Here is a 21,055-nt window from a genome sequence, read left to right as displayed (position 1 = left end):
CTGACTGAGGGCTAGAAGTGATTGAAGAGATTAAGAATGCTTTAGCTAGACAAAAGAGAATGGTAGGATTGATTATTGCAGAAATTTTGGCTATTGTGTCTCTTATAGCTACCGCTGCCACTGCCGCTGTTGAATTGTCTCAAATTGTTCAAACTCCTCATTATGTTAATGATTTGTCTAAAAATGTTACTATGGCCTTAGGGACTCAGGAAAATATTGATAATAAATTAGAGCAGAAGCTTGATGCATTATATAGCCTGGTTATGTATTTAGGAGATGAAATTCAAGGTCTGGAAGTAAGATCTCATTTGGAATGCCATGCAGTATATCATTGGATTTGTGTTATCTCCAAGATTTATAAGGAAAATCAGTTTGGATGGGACAGAGTGCGCTCCCATCTCCAGGGTGTCTGGCACAATGCTAACACCTCCTTGGATTTGATTCAATTGCATATGGAAATACAGGGACTGAGAGATGCTAGAACACTTCAGTTTGATGCTGCTGAAGCAGCATCCAAATTTTTACAACAATTGAAGGAGTCCTTACCTTCCTGGTCCTCCTTTACCCATTTGGCTATTTCAGTATTTGCCTTGGGTCTTTGTATGATGGTAAGCCTCTGTTTGCTTCCCACCTTGTTGAAGTACTTCCTCAACTCCTTCTTGAGGATCCATGCAGAAATGTATGGTCTCAGGCTCCAAGCTCAGGTTTGAGCAGGTTTGATCTCCCCGCTAGCAGAGGCTGGTAGTCAGTGACAGGTAAGAATCCTCCAGGGCTGGGACCAACCTAAGACAGGGCATGGATGCGAGAGAATCATGTGCCAATGATGGGTAAGGCTCAGGCCTATGGAGGGTCGCCTAAGATAGGCACAGTCTATCTACGCCATAGCTGGGAAGGCTATGGCGTTTATAAAATAAAAAAGGGGGAGCTGTTGGGAGCCATTTTGAGGCAGGATTAAACTGCCAGTAAAACAGGGAGTTTTGCAGAGTTGGCAAGCTGCGCAGTCTGCTGACTCAGGAGGAAGTATACTTGGCTTGGGGCAAGGAACTGAATGTTCTTTGACCATGGGAAAGAAGATGTTAAGGTAGCCACAAAGTTTCAGCAATTGTTTGTATCTTCTTACACACTCTGTAGGGTATAAATATGCTGTGCTAAATAAACTCGGGGCTACAGTATTCACTGTTAGCCCTCCCGAATCTAGCTCTTGTCTCTGTCTTTTTCTTAATCCTCACTCCCCCTCTCAGGTGCTGTTCGACCTAGGCCGGCTGGCTCCGGCATTAACTCTTAAAACAAAACCCTACAAAGATTTATTGTTTGATTTCGTATTTAGCACGTATTCAATCCACAGGTGAACTCTCTTACCTGTTATTGCCTCAGTCCAAAGAGAAGATGGTATTAGTTGAACACCCAGCAGTTTGGTTCTAAAACTCTAGGATACATAATAATAAATAAAGCAGGGAAAGGAAAGTGAGAGATTATGGTTTATTTCATCACATTTGGCACAATCTTACTGAACTGTCAATATTTTTTGACGTTCCTTTCAACTTGCATATTTTATATTGTTATTTCTAAGTAAAAAATGCATTTGCTACTAACATTTCTTGAATTTATTTATATATCAGACAACACAGAGATTGAATTGTGACCAAAAAATTTGTCACTTGGTTGAAACAGGAACATAAAATTATAATTCTCTTCAATTAAATACACATACATACACGTACATTTGTTATAAAAAGAAGATACAATTTTGGAAGACAGGTGTATTTCATAAACATTTCAAAAGACGATTTCATTATCTAAGAGAATATGATTAGAAGTAATAAAAACTAAATGTATGTAAATAATTATCAAAAAGTCCTAAGCATAATAGCAAATATAAAAATTTATCATATTTTATTGCTTACTTTTTATTCTTAGCTAGTTATATTTCTGAATTCAAAAGTACAATCAAAGATTATAGGTAATTACTTGTTAATCCATTACCTAATTTATTACCTTGATGGAGACTCTCTTTCTTAGCATATTCTAAAATATACATTTTCTATGTGAGATTTACAAAACAAATATATATTTTTTATTTTGAAATAATTGCTCAGTAGCAGGCTTTTACAGTTTAAATCTTCCTTTTAGTAAGGATTTGTGTGGAAAAGGCTGTCCCAAACAAAGGAAAATAGTTTACATCTGGTGACAAAAATATGAATCACTGTGAAACTTTTAAAATAAAAACTAGTTTCTATTTCATAAGTATACAATTGTATTTGTATAGATTTATACTGTATTAAAGAAACATTCTAATTATTTCTTATTTAATTAAAATAAATAAAATTAAAAAGAAATAAAATAATTTAAGATTAAAAGTATGCTTATTTCTTTTTTTTAAATACTGTACATTTAATTTATATTTATTTTTATTTGTTTGTTTGTTTATTTGTTTGTTTTATTATGGTGGCATTGATTAATGAAATCCAATAAGTTTCAGGTGTACGATTTAGCAGTAAGGCATATATGTTGCATGCATTGTGCGTTCACTGCCCATAGTTAGATTTCTTTCTGTCACCACGTATTTGATCCCTTTTACCCCATTTACTTCCCCACTTATCTCTTGTTTGTAAAATTTAAATGTATTGTACTTATATTTTATTACTATAGAAAAGAAGAAAATTCTGAGATATTTTAAATTATAGCAGACCAGAGCGTAGAGTGTTACCATTTAGGGTGATCTGAACTCTGCCGTTGCCTCAGTAACAAGTGATTCTTGGCTCTTTTTGCTGACAAAGAAAATAATTTCAACTCAGCAAGATTTATGAGAGATAAGATTTATTATAGCCATGTTGTGAGGTAGAAGAGGGTGATGCCTAAACAAGCTATAACCATGTGGAAACAAAAATATGCTCCACGTGAGGAGCAGGTTACACAGCAAATGGGCTGTAATCCTGTAGACAGGGGAGGTCTGTATTATATTAGATCCACAGAAGGTGGTTACAAAAGTATTCTTAAGTGATTCACACATGAGGTCAATTTGATTGACATTTGGCTGTTATATATAACTCCCTGCCTACTGCTCATGCAGCCATCCAGAATTCAATCTATTATAATTAGAAACATGAACTTCTGGGCCTAGACATGATATTATAATGATGGTAGAATGAGGCTGAAGTTCTGTGCAAGAGTCTGTGGGTGGACTAAGCCAGGTATAAGTTTATGGCCCTCCTATCCTTTGTCTCTTTTGGATGCAGGAGTGAATTTTTAACTTTTGTTTGTATGCAGGGGTGATCTTTGGGTGGTTTCTGGCTTGTCTCTAGACTCGGCCTTTGCCCCTTTTTTCATGTCTGTCTAACTACCTAACAGAAGGAAGAGGGAAAAAAAGGGGTTAATCAGTTAAGAACTGCAAGGCAAAAACAAAAATAAACAAACAAAAGCACGATTAAGACTGCATACATTTCTGAGTGTGTGTTGGAACTTTGAATTAACTTCCAAGTGGCTATTTTCTGCAATCATTAAAAAGAAATAGCCAGCCTTTATCAACCCCCAGGAATAGACATTTCTTCCTTATAGATTCTGCACCTATCCTGCAACAAGCCCTACTAAACTTCTTGCAATCCCTTTATCTATAACCAATGTAAATTATTTTAAAACAACTTACATTTCTTCCTGCTACTTGATGTATAAAAACTAGCCAACTCAAGGACAACAGATATACTTGTTTTTTTCATCTGGCACTGCTGTCAGTGGTTTAGACTCCATGCCTTGGAACCTAGTCATCTTTTTCTTGCTAACAATGGCCTAATAAACCTTTTCTTTTAAAAAAGATTTTCAGCCAAATAAACTTTTTAAAAAAGTTTAACATTACTTTCTCAAACTTTTCAAAGACAGTCGGGTTATTTTATCTTTTTGTTCAAAATGAATTTAATTTTATTCACACATCATTCTTTTCCCAGGCATTTATTATTGAGACTCATTTGTATAATCCTCTTGGTAATTCATTGTCTTTCAACCCTTGCTTTCTGTTGCTTAAACTTTAAGGCAAAAACTAAAACTTCATGAGACTGAAAGCCTTTTATTATTCCTTAAAGCATTTGTTTGTATGCTATTTAGATGTTTGTTTTTATCTGCTGGATTTTTGTATTTTGAATTTAAACAAAGGATTGAAGCAAATTCCATGAAAAATACCTTTAAACCAATATGATATCTCTCATGGGCCTATTTACAAGTAGGGATATCATGCTCCCTTTTCCCTCTTCCAATTATCAGATGATATCTTGAAGCTTGAGATATGAATGACTTTTTGTGACACCTTTGTTTGATTTGTTGATTTATTCTTTTAATAGGATATTTACAAGTCCTCTTAAATGTCTGTAAACAACTTGTCAGCCATTTTTCACATGGCTGTAAACTCTACAGATTTATAATACTGTGTTCATTTATACACTATTTCCTTTTAGGAGTTTTAAATTTCCTATAAGATTTTAGTGTTATGTGTCCCTTTGCTCTTCTATTATGGAGCCACATAAAGAGATGCAATCAGTGGTGTTTTAACAACTTATTCATTATTTATTATGCTGCTACAATGAAGCATTTGCTATTTCGCTCCAAGTTCTGGTTTATTTAGTTACCCTTAAATTAGCAAACTCTTTGAGTTGCTTTATCCACTACCCATAAGGGTAGTATAGGGGAAGAGAACTATTTATTTTATTCCTCTAGGTTCTTCAGCTGGTTTAATAATCAAATTAACATGAGGCATTAACAGGAGAAAAACAAATTTAATTATATATGTATAGGGATGCCTCATAAGAATATGAGACAAAAGAGCAAGTAAGTCAGTTGAGGCTTATTTGCCATCCTGAGCTAAGGAATGGTATGGGGACTTGAGGCTTCAAAAAGGAGGAGGGTAATTCACACACACAAAAAAAAGATGTTTGGTACTTAGATGTTTTTTTCTGCTATATAGGTAAAAAGTTTCTCTGGCAATAGCTCTCTTTCTGGGCCAGGCCTTCTATCTAAATTATTTTAGGTAGTTAAGGAAAAGGTTAAAGGTTTTCTTAAATCTGCTGGATTTTGATTGCTTTCAGCTCAAAAATAGTCCACATGTCAAAGTGGCACATTTTGAGGAGGCTCATTCTCGATCCCTTCAATAATCTATTTCTCTTAGGAAAAAAACTAATAGTACAGGAATCACCCACTTTTTGAAAGTTTGCTTTACACCATTTCGCTTTTGTGAAAGACCTACATTAGTACCTGTTTTCAATAAGAAATATAAAGAGGATTTTCAATTTTATGATAAACGAAAATAACATTCAGTGTTTGCTTTGCCGCAAGCTGTCATGGAGGCAGTGCCCAGGGAGCAGCAAGACTGATGTCGCCAAGCTGTCTCCCAAAGAACTACACGCAGCACCTCAGCATCAAGTTATCACAGCTTTAAACTGTGTCTGTGAGCATATGTACTTTATCTCAATTTATTTTGTGCACTGATTAGCAAGATGTGTCCTAAGGAAATTGCTTCTTCAATTCATGCCTTTTTTACTTAGGAAATATTTCATAGGAATGCTAGCCAGAGAAACCTGTATCTGATAAAACAAAATGCTAAAGGGTAATATTAATCTGTAATTTTTAATATATTTTTTAGTCCTGAAATGACATTAGAATTAGAGGTACAGATTAAGTAGTTTTTGTTCCCACAGGGTCAAGATCTGATATCCTTTGGTATCCATGCTAAGGGAAATGCACATCTGGTCATGTAATTTCCTTATTACATTTCTTCTCTGAGATGTCACATATATATGTAATATATATATATATATATATTTACTTTATTAAATTGTTTTTATCTATCTTCAACTTGGCAGATAACTTTTGATGACCAAGTAAACTCTTCATATAATTTTCTGTTGCAAAGGAAGCTGATGGCATTAAAGATAGCTACCTGAAGCAATGCTTACACTGTCACAGATGTTATGAAACTTAAAACAATTTAGATGTTTAAATCATCTAATCCTTCATTTTTGCTTCAATAGAAGAGAAAAAATAAGAGTTTCTAGAGATTTAGTCATCTTTCTCTTTCTAACATAGACACAAAACGGAGAGTTCCTTTATAAATGTAAATTTTATTCACAAAATTGCAACTTCTACTTTTTTCGGATTCTTCTGTGTTTGCAGCCTCTTAAAAATAAGTATGCAAAATAATCCTTATGCCAAAGAGGCATATTTTGGGGTGGCATACCCTGCTTCTCCTCATTTTATAAAGAAATAACTTCCAAAACACAAAAATAAGAATATTTTATGTTGAGATATATGGAGATCTTATTTACAAATATTTAAGGCTCAAAAAAATTATTAATATCTCCATCGATTGTATTTGTATCACAGACAGTAATGATGCCTATATTTCTAATTATACTTTGATAATCTAGCCGTATGATTAATTTTTCTCTTGACAAAGAGCCAGGAATGTGACTGACTTCTATTTTCTGACACTAGTAATATCCACGTCATTTTTTCTAACTGACATTTCTTACTAATCAGTGCTCCACATAGCATAAGATACTTAGGTACATCAGAATCATTCTAAATCGGACAGAAATTAATAACTTAATAAAGCGCCAAACTTCACAAAATTATATAAAATGAGAAAATTGAGTATTATGTTTCAGGAAGTGACACTCGATGGAGGAATTTGGATGCTCAGACAGCTTTTGTTAGAGGAAGGAGAGTTTATTAGGCCAGAGGAGCATGTGAGGCTCTAGATAGGACAAAAGACACGAGCTCGTTCTAGTTAGATTTCTTACAGTTTATATACACCGGTAGTGTCCATATAAGGGGCATGTGACTCTTTTGTCTGAGGGTCTACGAGTACTTCGTACTTCGTGACTCAGGATGGGTGTGGAGGGTGAATTTTGGGAGTGGGCTGCAAGGGGGAAGGAATTCCCAGACCACCAGTTCTATCTATTTACAGATCCTTAGGTGTGGCAAGAGTTTCCAGAAGGCCATTTAAAGATCTGTAGGGTGTGGTTAATCTATAACTGGCTGAGTCAGTCATCTCTGCAAGCCCTTTTCTTTGCATTTTTCAGATGCCTCCTCTCTTATTATATTAGAGCAAATTAAGAATTTTAAAATCATGTCACATTTGTTTTTGAATCAGGCTACAGATAATGTTCTGTTTTTATTCTTCTAAAACATGAAATCACATAATATATGTCTTTATGGCTGGTCTATAAATTAGAAGAGGGAGAATTCCATCAAAAATCAATCACAAAAACCCAGACTATTGTATCCATACTATAATGAGAAGGGGACCTGTTGACCAAGCATAAATGAATTAGGAAGTTTTGCTAAAATTAAAGACAATGTTTTACTCTTTGGGCTTATGATTTTCAAATTGAAATCCCTACCAGGTAACATCCCAAGTGTTCTAAAGAAAACAGAAAAGTTGAGAGTTATTATAGTAAAAAGAACATTCTTGAGAAAAAGTCTGTCCTGCATTCTTAGTATCTAGATTAGTTCAATATGTCAGGTGATTTAGATAAATGATGTCAGGGGGTATGGACATGTAAGCATTCTTTCCTAAATTCTACAGAGAGGATTATCTATATCTACTATCTGTCTATCTATCTGTCTATCTATCTGTCTATCTATCTGTCTATCTATCTATCTATCTATCTATCTATCATCTATCTATCGATTTATCTATTGATCTATCATCTATCTATCTGTCTATCTATCATCTATCATCTATTGTTGTAACTGCCAGTCCCCCGATAGACACATGGACCACCAGAACTCCATGAGTTATAGGAAATACACTCTTTATTCAGCCAGCTGAGTCTGCCAGGGGTACGCAGACCCTAAATTAAACAGCCCCAAAATGTAGAGGTACAGGGTTTTTAAGCCCTAAACTCCAATCTTTATTCTGTCTGAACATAAAAGCCTATTTTTCTTCTATTTAGTCAACCCACAGGTCGGTTGTGCAAGCAGGATTATAGAAGCCGAAAGCTTATTGTTAGAATGTTATGTTCCCATGGGCGATAGCCAAGCAGTAATTTTCCAGCCAGCACGTTCCCCATTGGTCTTAGCATAAAATCGAATCCTTGATTCTTCATGCAGAATTTGCTCATTGCCTCTATTTTGTAATACTAATACTATTTTGTAATACTAAATTAATAGAATTAATTTTCATTATATATGCAAACAGGAAATCAAGGAAACATGGGCCAAAAGTTAACAAGAGGAGGAGGAGGATTAAAGATCCAGCTATAGCAGATAGAAGGGTTATTAGCCATGGTGACCAATTGAACATCCTATAATATCAGCTTTTTGATTTTAGTCTCTGTTTTTCCCTGGCATCTAAATTTATCTGTGCTAGTAGTAAGCTTTCTCTAATTATTTCAGAGGTATTGGCATAGAAGCAACAGGTTTCACCTGGAGCCATACATAATCCATCTTGTTCTAAAAATAATAAATCTAAACCTCTTCTATTTTGGAGGACTACAAGCCTGCTGAGTTCAGTTAAATTTAGGGGAGTTCCTACTGTGGTGGCTGAAAAATGACTGCTAGAAATTTATTACTTGCGGGAAATTACTGCTTGGCTATCGCCCATGGGAACATAGGCTATCGCTATGGGAACATAGGCTATCGCCCATAGGAACATAACATTCTAACAATAAGCTTTTTGCTTCTGTACACCTGCTTGCACAATTGACCTGTGGGTTGGTAGATAGTGAATAGAAGAAAAACAGACCTTTGTGTTCAGAAAGAATGAAGAATGGGATTTTGGGCTTAAAAACCCTGTACCTCTACATTTTGGGGCTGCTTAATTTGAGGTCTGCATACCCCTGGCAGAACCAGCTGGCTGAATAGAGTGTTTTTCCTATAACTCACGGAGTTCTGGTGGTCCGTGTGTCTTTCGGTGGCTGGCAGCTACAACACTACCTCGACATAGTAAGGGGGTTTATTGTTTAGGCACAATCAGCAGTCTTGTTCTATGTCTAGAGTGGTCTTACTTAAGTCAAGACCTTGTGTATTGTTGTTAGCAAAGTTATTAATGCCCCTTCTGGTTCTAGTTGTGGCTGGTTGAATGCCTGGACTAAAGAGAAAAAAAAGGAAAAAAACAAAGGGTTAATCTTACATATGCTTGAGTCTTAGTCTTAAGGGCCCATCTTCCTGGACTGTACACTCTTGTGCTGCTTTCACATGAGAGTGATGAATCCATAATGGGATGCCATCTACTTTAACTATAGTGAGCATTGTCAGGTACACAGTGAAAGGTCCTTTCTATTTAGGTTCTAGTCCATTGGAAGCGAACTTCTGGATCCACACAGAGTTCTCTGGGGCTGAGTGGATAGCAAGAACCCAGGATCAACTCTCCTTCTGTACACTTTGAAGGGCCTGTAAAGACTCCTTCTTTCTTGCATGAAGCTGCTCTCATCCATGAACAGAACTTTATCGGCCTCAGGCAGAGGAGAGTCTTTGAGGTCTGGCCATGAGCAATGCACAGTGTCAATGAAATCTGTGCAGTCATAAATGGGGTTCTCAGAGTCTGGGTCTTGCAACAGATTGGCTCGGTTGATGATCATAGCTTTGGATTTTAGCCATCCATTTGGGGTCATCTTGTGCTTCCCTGTTGTTGAACACCATCTGGGCTATCTCACCAAGTTGGGACAGGTTCATCCCTACAAAACCTTCTAATTTTTGTAATTTAAGTAGAATATCAGGGGCTTCCTGAGTAGCAAAGGCTTTATTAATTGCTTGCTGGTTCTCAGGGGCCTCAGCATCAATGGGTGTGTACACCCGGTACACCTCGTTCAAGAGACGCTCCAGGTGATTTCTGAGGTCCCTACCTGTATAAATTCAGTTATCTTAGAAAGGTTAGTTGGCTGACGAGCAGCCATCCTAATTCCCCCAATTAGAATCTGGTGGTACCAATCTAATGCCATTCTTTCTATCTGAGAATTGTGTCCTCAGTCTGGGCGGGTGGAGGGAAATTCTTCCTCAATCTGTTCCCCTGCTTCCTCAACTCTCCTTTCTCCCACAGCTATCTTTTGTGTTTCAGTCCGAATGTGTCCACGTTTTTCCATGGTAAAGGGGGTAATTAAAAGCTGTTGACAATCATCCCAGGTGGGGCAGTGAGTCTGAAAGACTTTCTAAGAGTCCCATTAATGCCTGGGGTTTCTCAGAGAAAGGCGGATTTTGTGCCTTCCAGTTGTACAGATCACTAGTCAAGAAAGGCACATAAATCATTTAGGGCCTATCTGTGTGATGTGTCTGGAGTGGTGCTTCACTCAAGGGGAGGATGGCCGGGGAGGTGGTATCGACTGGTGCTCCGCTTGGAGTGGGAGAAGGAGGCCCAGACGTGTTACCTGCCCACGTCTGAGGAGGTGAGGCAGTGCTATTTGGCCTCTCTTGTCCTGGATTATAGGGTAGGAGAAGGTCACTGTCCTCTGGTGGAGATTCGAGGACAGAGGGACTAAGCTGTTTGGAGATTCGGTTGCCATATGTTTTGGGGTGCCGACAACTAAGGCTCGTGCCCCTAGAGAAAGGGCACACCAGCAGAGCCAAGGAGTGGGGTTCTGAACAAGGTTTAACCATTGATCAATGTAGGGAAACTGATTGGGATGTCCCGGGTCTCCCGTGACAATCTTCCAAACATTCCTCACTAAACCCCTGCCAAAAGAACCCTCCAGAGGCCAGTTTACATCAAAAGACAGCCACTCAATTTCACACAATGTTCTTAGTCTGCCTGGAGAAAACCTTATGCCATAGTAAGCTCCCTCTACAAACCCTTTTTTGAAATGTTGCAGGAGACACCCCAAGGGTGTCTTCTGTGAACTCAGACTTTCCCCCATCACTTGTGCAAAAAACATGCAAAACACAAAACAGACACTCAGACAAGAACAATGACTGGGGTGTAGGTGGACCCAGAGAAGGCTGCCACCCACAACCTAGACAAGACCAAAGACAATAGATAGAACCTGATAGCAGGGCACAGGGGGTGGCATCCCACAGCCTGGCCATGGGCCAGGAGATATGACTGTGTCCAGTCTCTCCACGAATCCCCAATGACCAGTCAACAGAAACAGAAAAGTACCTTTTATCCAGATGTTGAGACCTCAGAGATTCCCGTCAGGACCAGGAACAAAGAGTGTGTTCTAAAGGTTGCGTCCTTGACAGTTGCAATGACCCCATCATGGCATTCGAGGGCCCTGGAACATCTCAAGTTGGCCATCCCTTTGAAGCTGTAACAGAGACAGCGACCACTTCAGAGGCCAGTGCAGTCTTAGATCTCAGGGTCACTCCCTGAAATCTTGCGGGGGCCTCCAACTGTTGTAGCCGCCAGCCCCCGATAGACACATGGACCACCAGAACTCAGTGAGTTATAGGAAACACACTCTTTATTCAGCCAGCTGGGTCTGCCAGGGGTACGCAGACCTCAAATTAAGCAGCCCCCAAATGTAGAGGTACAGGGTTTTTAAGCCCAAAATCCCACTCTTCATTCTTTCTGAACACAAAGGTCTGTTTTTCTTCTATTCACTACCTGCCAACCCACAGGTCAATTGTGCAAGCAGGTGTACAGAAGCAAAAAGCTTATTGTTAGAATGTTATGTTCCCATGGGCGATAGCCAAGCAATAATTTTCCAGCCAGCACACTAACATCTATCTATCATCTATCATCTATCTGTATATCTCTAGGCATTGATACACAATTAAAAAGTTCAAAAGCTTTAGTCATCAGGCTAGTTAATAAATAAAATCTATTTCTTATTCTGATTTAAATTTTGTCACCTAGGTTATGGTGACTCCATTTTGTTCTTTTACAATTTCATCAGACCTACGCTATAAAAAATTATTCTTAAAAAACATTAATCATAAGTATTGATGTCTTATATTTAACATTGCAGTTGATTACTCATTTAAGAATATTTTACATGGCTGTAAGAAGATTTGAAAATGTAATAATATCAGCATAATAGATAATAATTATGATGAAAAAACATCAATCCTCTCATGTGGAAAATAATTTTAAATATTTGAGCAAAATGAGGAGAAAAGCTGATAATTCTCAAAATTGAAATTACATATGATACTGCCATAATTTAGAGACTACGCATATTTTAACTGACATATTTAAGATTAAGGATTTTTGAAATTAAAGAAGAAGGCTGTTAGACTAAGGAAGTTCTAATGCTATAAAAGCAAACTAAAATCTAAGCGTGTAAATTGCTCAAAGTTACAAAATCAATGGTAAACATAACCAAATACAAATGTCTAACTAGGCTTTAAGCTACAGCAGACCAAATAATTTCTATTTTTTGCTTCTACTCTCTATAAACATTATGTGTGACATAAGGATGTTTCAGTCAATGACACGACACACTGCATATGCAATTATATCTTATATACCATATATCTTAGATATGTAATAAATTATGCTATCCAGGTTTGTGTAAGTTCTCTCTAAGATATTTGTACAATGCAATCGAATAACGATGCATTTCTCAACATGTATTCCCTTGTTAAGTGGCATGTAACTATGTAAGCTTTTCCCCTGGATCCTGTCAACTGAGTGGTCCTAATAACTTCTGGTTTGGTGCTACACCATTTGAATCAATAAATGCTCAAATAAACTTTTGCAATTTTTAATATGCTTTGATTTATCTTTTAACACTATTTACATTTACAAGAAGGAGTCTGCGCAGGGGAGATAGAGTAGGAAGTAAAATATCATGCTTTGTTTAGATCTTAAAAGTTCTAAAATGTTTTTACAAGAAAAAAAAATTGTAAATGTAAGGTGATGGATATTAACTAAAATTATGATAATAATTTTGCACCTTAAACTAATATAATGTCCTATGTCACTTAAATATCAATAAAACTGGAATAATTAAAATTTAACAACCCTATTTTCACTCAGTAAGATGCTCATATAATTAATAGGAAATATTTATATATTCTCTTTGTACAGACCCAGATAATAAAATTTTAATAGTCTAAAATAATTTAACTTTATAGTAAATTTAATTGACTAACTCTATAGCAGTACTCTCCAACTTTTTTTCACCAGGGATTGGTTTTTTGGAAGATGATTTTCCACTGACGGAGGGGTGGGAGAGGTGGCTTAAGGATGATTCAAGTGCATTACATCTAATGCGCACTTTATTTCTATTATTATTACATGTAATATATAATAAAATAATTATATAACTCATCATAATGCAGAATCAGATGCCAACAGATGCAGCTGTACAATTGAAGTCCATCAACTCACTTGCCATTATAAAGCCTGCCACCAGATGCAACTTTTGCCACTCACTGATAGGATTTTGATGTCTGCAAGCAATTGATTTATTATTGTCTCTGTGTAGTCAAACCTCTCTGCTAATGTAAATCTGTATTTACAGCCACTCTCCAGCACTAGCATCACTGCCTCAGCTCCACTTCAGATCATCAAGCATTAGATTCTCACAAGGAACGTTCAACCTAGATCTGTCACATGCACAGTTCACAATAGGGTTTGCGTGTCTATGAGAATATAATGCCTGAAAATCTGAGGGGGAACTGAGATAGTGATGTTAACACTAGGGAGAAGCTGAAAACACAGATGAAGCTTTGCTGGCTTGCCCACTGCTCATCTCTTGCTGTATGGCCTGGTTCCTAAGAGGCCACAGACCAGTATTGCTCTGTGGCCTCGGAGTTGGGCACCCTTGCTCTATAGACTTACTAATTTTTTTTTTTTTAATTTTCAGTTACAGTTCTCATTTAATATTATTTTATATTTGTTTCAGGTGTACAGCACAGTGATTAGACATCTACACAATTTATGAAGTGATCCTGCGATTAGACTAATACCCACCTGGCACCATACATAGTTATTATAATATTTTTGACTATATTTTCTATGCTGTGCTCTACATCCTTCTGACTATTTTATAACTACTAATTTGTACTTTTTAATTCCTTCACCTTTTTCACTCAGATTCCCAAATCCCCATTCTATCTGGGAACCATTAGATTGTTCTCTGTATAAATGAGTATGTTTCTGTTTTTTGTTCATTTGTCTGTCTGTTTTGTTCTTTAGATTCCATGTAAAAGTAAAGTCATATGATATTTGTCTTTCTCTGTTTAACTTATTTAAGTTAGCTTCCTACCCTCTAGGTCCATCCATGTTGCCATAATGACAAGATTTCATTCTTTTTTATGGCTGAGTAATATTTCATTGTATATATGTACCACCTCTTCTTTATCCAATTGTCTATTGATGGGAACTTATGCTGCTTCCATATCTTGACTATTATAAATTGTGCTGCAGTAAAACTATGGTTTCATATATCTTTTAAAATTAGCATTTTGGATTTCTTTGGATGAATACTCAGAGGTGGAATGGCTGCATCATAAAGTAGTTCTCTTTTTAATTTTTTTAGGAAACTACAAACCATTTTCCGTAGTGACTGTACCAATTTTCAATCCCAACAACAGTGCACAAGGGTTTCCTTTACCCTGCATCCTTGCCAACACTTGTTTTCTGATTTGCTGATGATAGTTATTCTGACAGGAGTGAGGTGATATTTCATTGTGGTTTTCATTTACATTTCTCTGATTAGTCATGTTAAACATCTTTACATATGTCTGTTGGCCATCTGTATGTTTTCTTCTTTTTTTTTTTTGGAGAAATTTCTATTTAGATCCTCTGCCCGTTTTTAAATTAGGTTGTTTGTTTTTTTGGTTTCGAGTTGTATGAGTTCTTTATAAATTTGGATATTAATCCCTTATCAGATGTATCATTGGAAAATATCTTCTCCCATTTTATAGGTTTTATTTTTGTTTTGTTCATGGTTTCCTTCATACCTTTGTAGTTTGTTATTGTTCCATTTGTTTATTTTAAATTAGTTCCCTTTGCTTGAAAAGATATATCAGAAAAATATCTTCCTAAGAGCAATGTCAGAGAGTTTACTGCCTATGTTTTCTTCTAGAGGGTTTACGATTTCAGGTCTTATATTTAAGTCTTTAATTCATTTTTGAGTTTATTCTGGTATATGGTATAAGAAGTTGGTCTTTTTTTTTTTTTTTTTTTTGCATGTTACTGTCCAGTTTCTTTAGCAACATTTGTTAATAGATTGCCTTTACTGCATTGTATATTCTTGCTTCCTTTGTCATAGATTAATTGACCACATAGGTGTGGGCTAATTTCTGGGCTCTCTATTCTGCTTTTGTACCAGTACCAGGCTGCTTTGATCATTAGACAGCATACCTCCATCTTTTTTCTTCTTTCTCAAGATTGCCATGGCTATTCTGAGTCTTTTCTGATTTCATATAAATTTTAAGATTATATGTTCTAGTTTTGTAAAAAAAAAAAAATGCCGTTTATATTTTGATAAGGATTGAATTGAATCTGTAGATTGTTTTGGGTAGTACGAACATTTCAATGATGCTAATTCTTCCCATCCATGAGCACAGTATATGTTTTCATTTATTTGTACCTTCTTCCACGTCTTATAATTTTCTGAAGAAATGTCTTTTACCTTCTTGATTAAACTTATTTCTGGATATTTTTTAGATGTTATTGTAAATAAAAGATTTTTTCTTTAATTTCTCATTCTGATAGTTCACTATTGGTTTATAAAAAATGTAACCAATTTCTGAATATTAATTTTGTATCCCACTATTACTGAAATCATTTATCAGTTCTAATAGTTTTTGGTAGAGTCTTTAGAGTTCTCTCTATATAGTATCATGTCATCTGCAAAGAGTGACAGTTTTATTTCTTCATGTCCAATTTGGATGCCTCTTATTTCTTCTTATCAGCTTTGACTGAGACTTCCAATAATGTGTTGAATAAATGTGGTGAAAGTGGATGTTCTTGTCTTGTTCCTGATATTAAAGAAAACGCTTTTAGGTTTTCCCCCATTGAGTATGATGTTAGCTGTAGATTTGTCATATATGGTCTTTATTACGTTAAGGTATGTTCTCTCTATTCCCACTTTGCTGAGAATTTTTATTATAAACAAAAGCTGAATTTTGTTGAATGCTTTTTCTGTATCTATTGATATGATCATATGATTTTTAACTTTCAATTTGTTAATGTGGTGTATCACATTAATTGATTTGCGGATATTGTACCAACTTGCATCTCAAGAATAAACCCAACTTGATTGTGGTGTATGATCTTTTTAATGTCTCGCTGAATTTGGCTGGCTAATATTTTGTTGAGGATATTTGCATCCATGTTCATCAGGGATTTGAGCCTTTAATTTTTTATTTCTAATGTCTTTGTCTGGTTTTGGAATCAGGGTAATGGAGGTCTCATAAAATAAGCTTGGGAGTCTTCACAGCTCTTTAATATTTTGGAATAGTTTGAGAAGAAGAGGTTAGCATCATTATTCTACTTTGAATACTTGCTAACATTCACCTGTGAAGCCATCTGCTACAGGACTTTTATTTGGAGTTTTTTGATCAGTGATTCAATTTTATTAGTGGTAATTGATCTGTTCAGATTTTCTGTTTCTTTTTTATTCTGTCTTGGAAGATTGTATGTTTCTAAAAATTTATTCATTTTTTTCAAGGTCGTCCAATTTTTTGGTCTATAATTAATCATATTATTTTTTTATAATCCTTTGTATTTCTCTGGTGTCAGTTGTCACTTCCTTTTCATTTCTGATTTTATGTATTTGAGTATCTCTCTTATTTCTTAATGAATCTGGTTAAATGTTTACAATTTTGTTCACATTTTCAAAGATTCACCTCTTGTTTTCATTGATCTTTTGTATTTTTTTTAAGATTTTTATTTCCACTTTTATCTTTATTTTTTTTTCCTTCTATTCACTTTGGGTGTTATTTGCTATTTTTTTTTTTCTTATTTCTTTTAAGTGTTAGGTTAGATTGCTGATTTGAGATTTTTCTTTTCTCAAGCTAGGTCTATGTTGTTATGAATTTCCCTCTTAAGACTGCTTTCATTGTACCACATAGATTTTTGGGTCATTGTGTTTTCGTTTTTGTTTCAAGGTACCTTTTGATTTCTTCCCTGATCTCATTGTTACCTCATTTATTGTTTTGTAGCATGTTATTTACCTCCATATGTTTGTGTGTTTTTAATTTTTTTATTGTAATTGATTTCTAGTTCTGTACCATTGTGATCAGAGAAGATGCTTGATACAATTTCAATATTAAATTTATTGAGATTTGTGTTGTGACTTAGCATGTGGTCTATCTTAGAAGATGTTCTATGTGCACTTGAAAAGCTGTTTTGGGGTGAGATACTCTAAAAATATCAATTAAATTCATCTGGTCTAGTGTGTCACTAAAGGGCACTGTTTTCTTGTGGATTTCCTGTCTGGAAAATCTGTCCATTGGTGTCAATAGAGTGTTAAATTCCCCTACTATGACTGTATTAATGCTGATTTCTCCCTTTATATCATTCAATATTTACTTTATATATGTAGGTGCTCCTCTATTAGGTGGGGACCCAATAGAGGATATAATTCCAAAAACTCTTCCAAATATTTAATTATTTAATATTCCAAAATGTTAAACTATTACAAAATATAATACTAGTAAGTATTATATCTTCTCATTGGATCGATCCTTTTATCATTATGGATCGTTCTTCTTTGTGTCTTATTATAACCACTGTTTTAAAGTTAATTTTGATATAAGTATTGCTAATTCAGTTTCTTGTTAGTTTGTTTGATTCTGTTTTCATGAAATATATTTTTCCATTCCTTTATTTTCAGTTTGTGTGTGTCTTTTGATCTGAAGTGAGTCTCTTGTAGATAGCATATGAAAGGGTATGTTCTCTTATTCATTCAACTATCTTATGTGTTTTGATTAGAACATTTAATCTATTTATATTATAAAGTAATTATTGATAGGTATGTAGTTATTGACATTTTATTATTCATATTTGTGTGTTTCTTTTTTCCCTCTTTTTTTTAAACAAGTCGCTTAACATTTCTTATAATACTGGCTTGGTGGTAATGAATTTCTTTAGCTTTTTCTTGTTTGAGAAGCTCTTTATTTCTCCCTCAGTTTTATATAGCCTTGCAGGGTGAAGTAGTTTGGTTATAGGTCCTTGCTTTTCATCACTTTAAACGTTTCTTGCCAATCTCTTTTGGACTGCAAACTTTCTGTCGAGAAATCAGCTAACGACTAATGGGAGTTCACTTATAAAGAACTAGTTGTCTTTCTTTTGCTGCTTTTAAAATTTTTTATTTGCTTTCAACTTTGGTATGGGCTTCTTTGAGTTCATCTTGTTTGGGATTCTCTGATTCCTGAGCTCATACATCTATTTCCTTTACTAAGAAACATAGAGAAGTTTTCAGTTATTATTTCTTCAAATAGGTTTTCAATCTTTTGCTCTGTCTCTTCTTCTTCTGGTACTCCTTTGATGCAAATGTTGTTATGCTTAATGATATACCAGAGAAACCTTAAACGAAGGGTCTCCAGCCCTTGGGCCATGACCTAGTACTGGTCTATGGCCTGTATGGGACAAGGCCATACATTAGGAGGTGAGCAGCCGGCAAGCCAGCAAAGTGTCATCTATATTTTCAGTTGCTCCCCAGCACTAGCATCACCACCTCAGCTCCGCCTCAGATCATCAGGTATAAGATTCTCATAGAAGCACTGGTCCTTGGTGTCAGAAAATTTGAGGACTGCTGTCTTAAACTATCCTCACTTTTTTGATTTTTTTTTTCCCTTTTGCCCTTTAAGTTGATTATTTTTTGCTACTTTGTTTCCAAATTGCTGATTCAATTATAGAATTCCAAATTTAAGCTTCATAGCCTTTTCTCTTTGCAGGCATTTTTTTATTATTATTATTAGGTATACATGTTCTTTTCATATCCGATTGTCATTTTTACTTTTCCATGTCAAATAGATTTGTGAAAAAAATGTTTTCTGTGTTTAGTAACAAGTAAACATTGTCTCTCTTGTATGCTAAGATCAGGTAATAAATACTTGGTCTTATATGTGTTTTCTTCAAGAAAACAATGTTAACATACATTTTGATTTTCAGAAAATTGCATTATATAAAATGTGTTCTTCAGTTCTTATTTGCCTTTGTTCTCCTTCTTTGTTGTTTTGCTTGTTGGTCACAACAGAGATAAAGACCCTTTATATGATTAATGTTCAAACTAATATATCCACAATAAATTAGTGTTATTTTCAAAACATTCTGGATCAGGAATCCATAGGATGAAAGGGAATTAGTGATTTAGACCAAATAATTATTTGAATAACTGAGTTAATTTTTTTTCTGCTCTTTGACTGAGAATGATCTGATACATTGAATTCAATGTTCAGTTTCTATAGTTAGGGAAAAATTTAAGGGATACCCAGTATATAAGACAAATGAATGGGAAGTTTAGATCCCTGAATCTTATCATTCAACATTACTTTTCACAATTTCAGGCAAAACTTTAGAAGGTATTTCTTAGTATTATAGATGGACAACCTGCCATTGAATGCCCAGGTCTCTTTCTTAAAATTGATAGATATGTGCATTTTTTTTTTTTTTAGAACTATTCAGTCAGAATGTTGGTAGTGAAAGGAAGGCTTCTAGGAATCCACATTTAACATGATGCTATGTACATTCAATCCAGTGCCTTGATGGCTTCGTAGAGGTGAATTTGGAAATTCAGATTTAAATTTAACTCCTAATTTTCAAATATTGAGGAAATTGTGGCCAAGAAAACTTATGTGATTTCTTCAAAGCCCAATAGTCAATGGTAGAAATAAGATTTGAAAAATTAAGTCTTCGACCTCTTGCCTGTTCTAATACTCTTCCTACTACATCATACTCATTTCAAAAGTTTTCCATTAGATTTCATTAGAATTACCACTAGAAATCACATGTAAGCTTGCCAAATTTAAGTTGTAAGTAAGATAGAATTAAAAAACAAACAAAGATAAATTAAAAAACAAACAAAAAATGTATATATGTTTTATGTAGAAAGAAAAAACCTAACATAAAATTAATTTCCTATGGAGTAATTCTTGCTTGATCTGACAACTCTAAAAACAACCTCAAGAATATGACTTTCAAAGTGTCCATCTAGTCGACACACTTGTTTATACTGAACAATACTCGAGAACTCCATGTAGGCCACAAAATGTGTTGAAATTGACTAAGCTGTTTTATAAAATGAGAACTAGTACATTTTACTATATAGTTACTATGGACCTTTTTTTTTTTTTTTTGACTCTTCACTCTCACATCCTTTTTTATTAAAATCATTTCTCTACTCCACTATTTTTGAGAAAAAAGTGTCAGTAGTGCAATTCAACTGAGTAATGAATGGATTTGTTGTTGTAGTGCAAAAAGCTGCAAAATAAATTCAAATGGAAATTCTAAAAACTGTGAATATTATTTTCAGAGTTTTGGACTTTCCTCTGAAAACAGTGGTCTATTTTTAAGCTGATTTAATCTCTCCCTCTCCATAGCATTTTCTCTCTCAGGATCATTTTATTATTTTGGTAGCAATAGATAGAGTAAATTCAGAAACATAGTTTGAGAAAATTTAAACAGACTAAGAGAAAAGTTGAATTATGTATAATATAGTTTATTCTCACATACCCATGAGAATTATGGTCAAGATTCCCTGTAAGAAAATGAAGAATTTAAAACAGATAGATGGCAAAGAGTTTTAAGAAAATAAAAATAGCAAACTTATTCTTATAAGTCATAGAAAGACGTAGTAAAATATTTTACATGTCTTCCACTGGAGACTGTGTTCTTCAACAGTTCTTAAAACAAACACATATGGTCACCATACATACTTAATCTGACAATATGTGCAAATTTTAAAAACATGTGAGATAAAAACAAACTCACTATGATGATTATTTTTATACTCCATAGTTAGTATTTTGTTTCTAAATAAAATTTCAAATAAAATGTATTTCAAAATATATTATTAAAACTGTAGAAAGTTAAATTATAAAATATATGACTATATCTGAAAAAATACTAATACTGAAAATAACTTTCAAAATCGACTATTATGGAACAGTTTAAATATCATACAATTTGCTAACCAATTTACCTACATTATTTCATCTACTATATTAGCAGAAT

Source organism: Rousettus aegyptiacus, unplaced genomic scaffold, assembly GCF_014176215.1.
Source record: "Rousettus aegyptiacus isolate mRouAeg1 unplaced genomic scaffold, mRouAeg1.p scaffold_m13_p_4, whole genome shotgun sequence".
Lineage (NCBI taxonomy): Eukaryota > Metazoa > Chordata > Mammalia > Chiroptera > Pteropodidae > Rousettus > Rousettus aegyptiacus.
Note: the sequence above shows the minus strand (reverse complement) of the source record.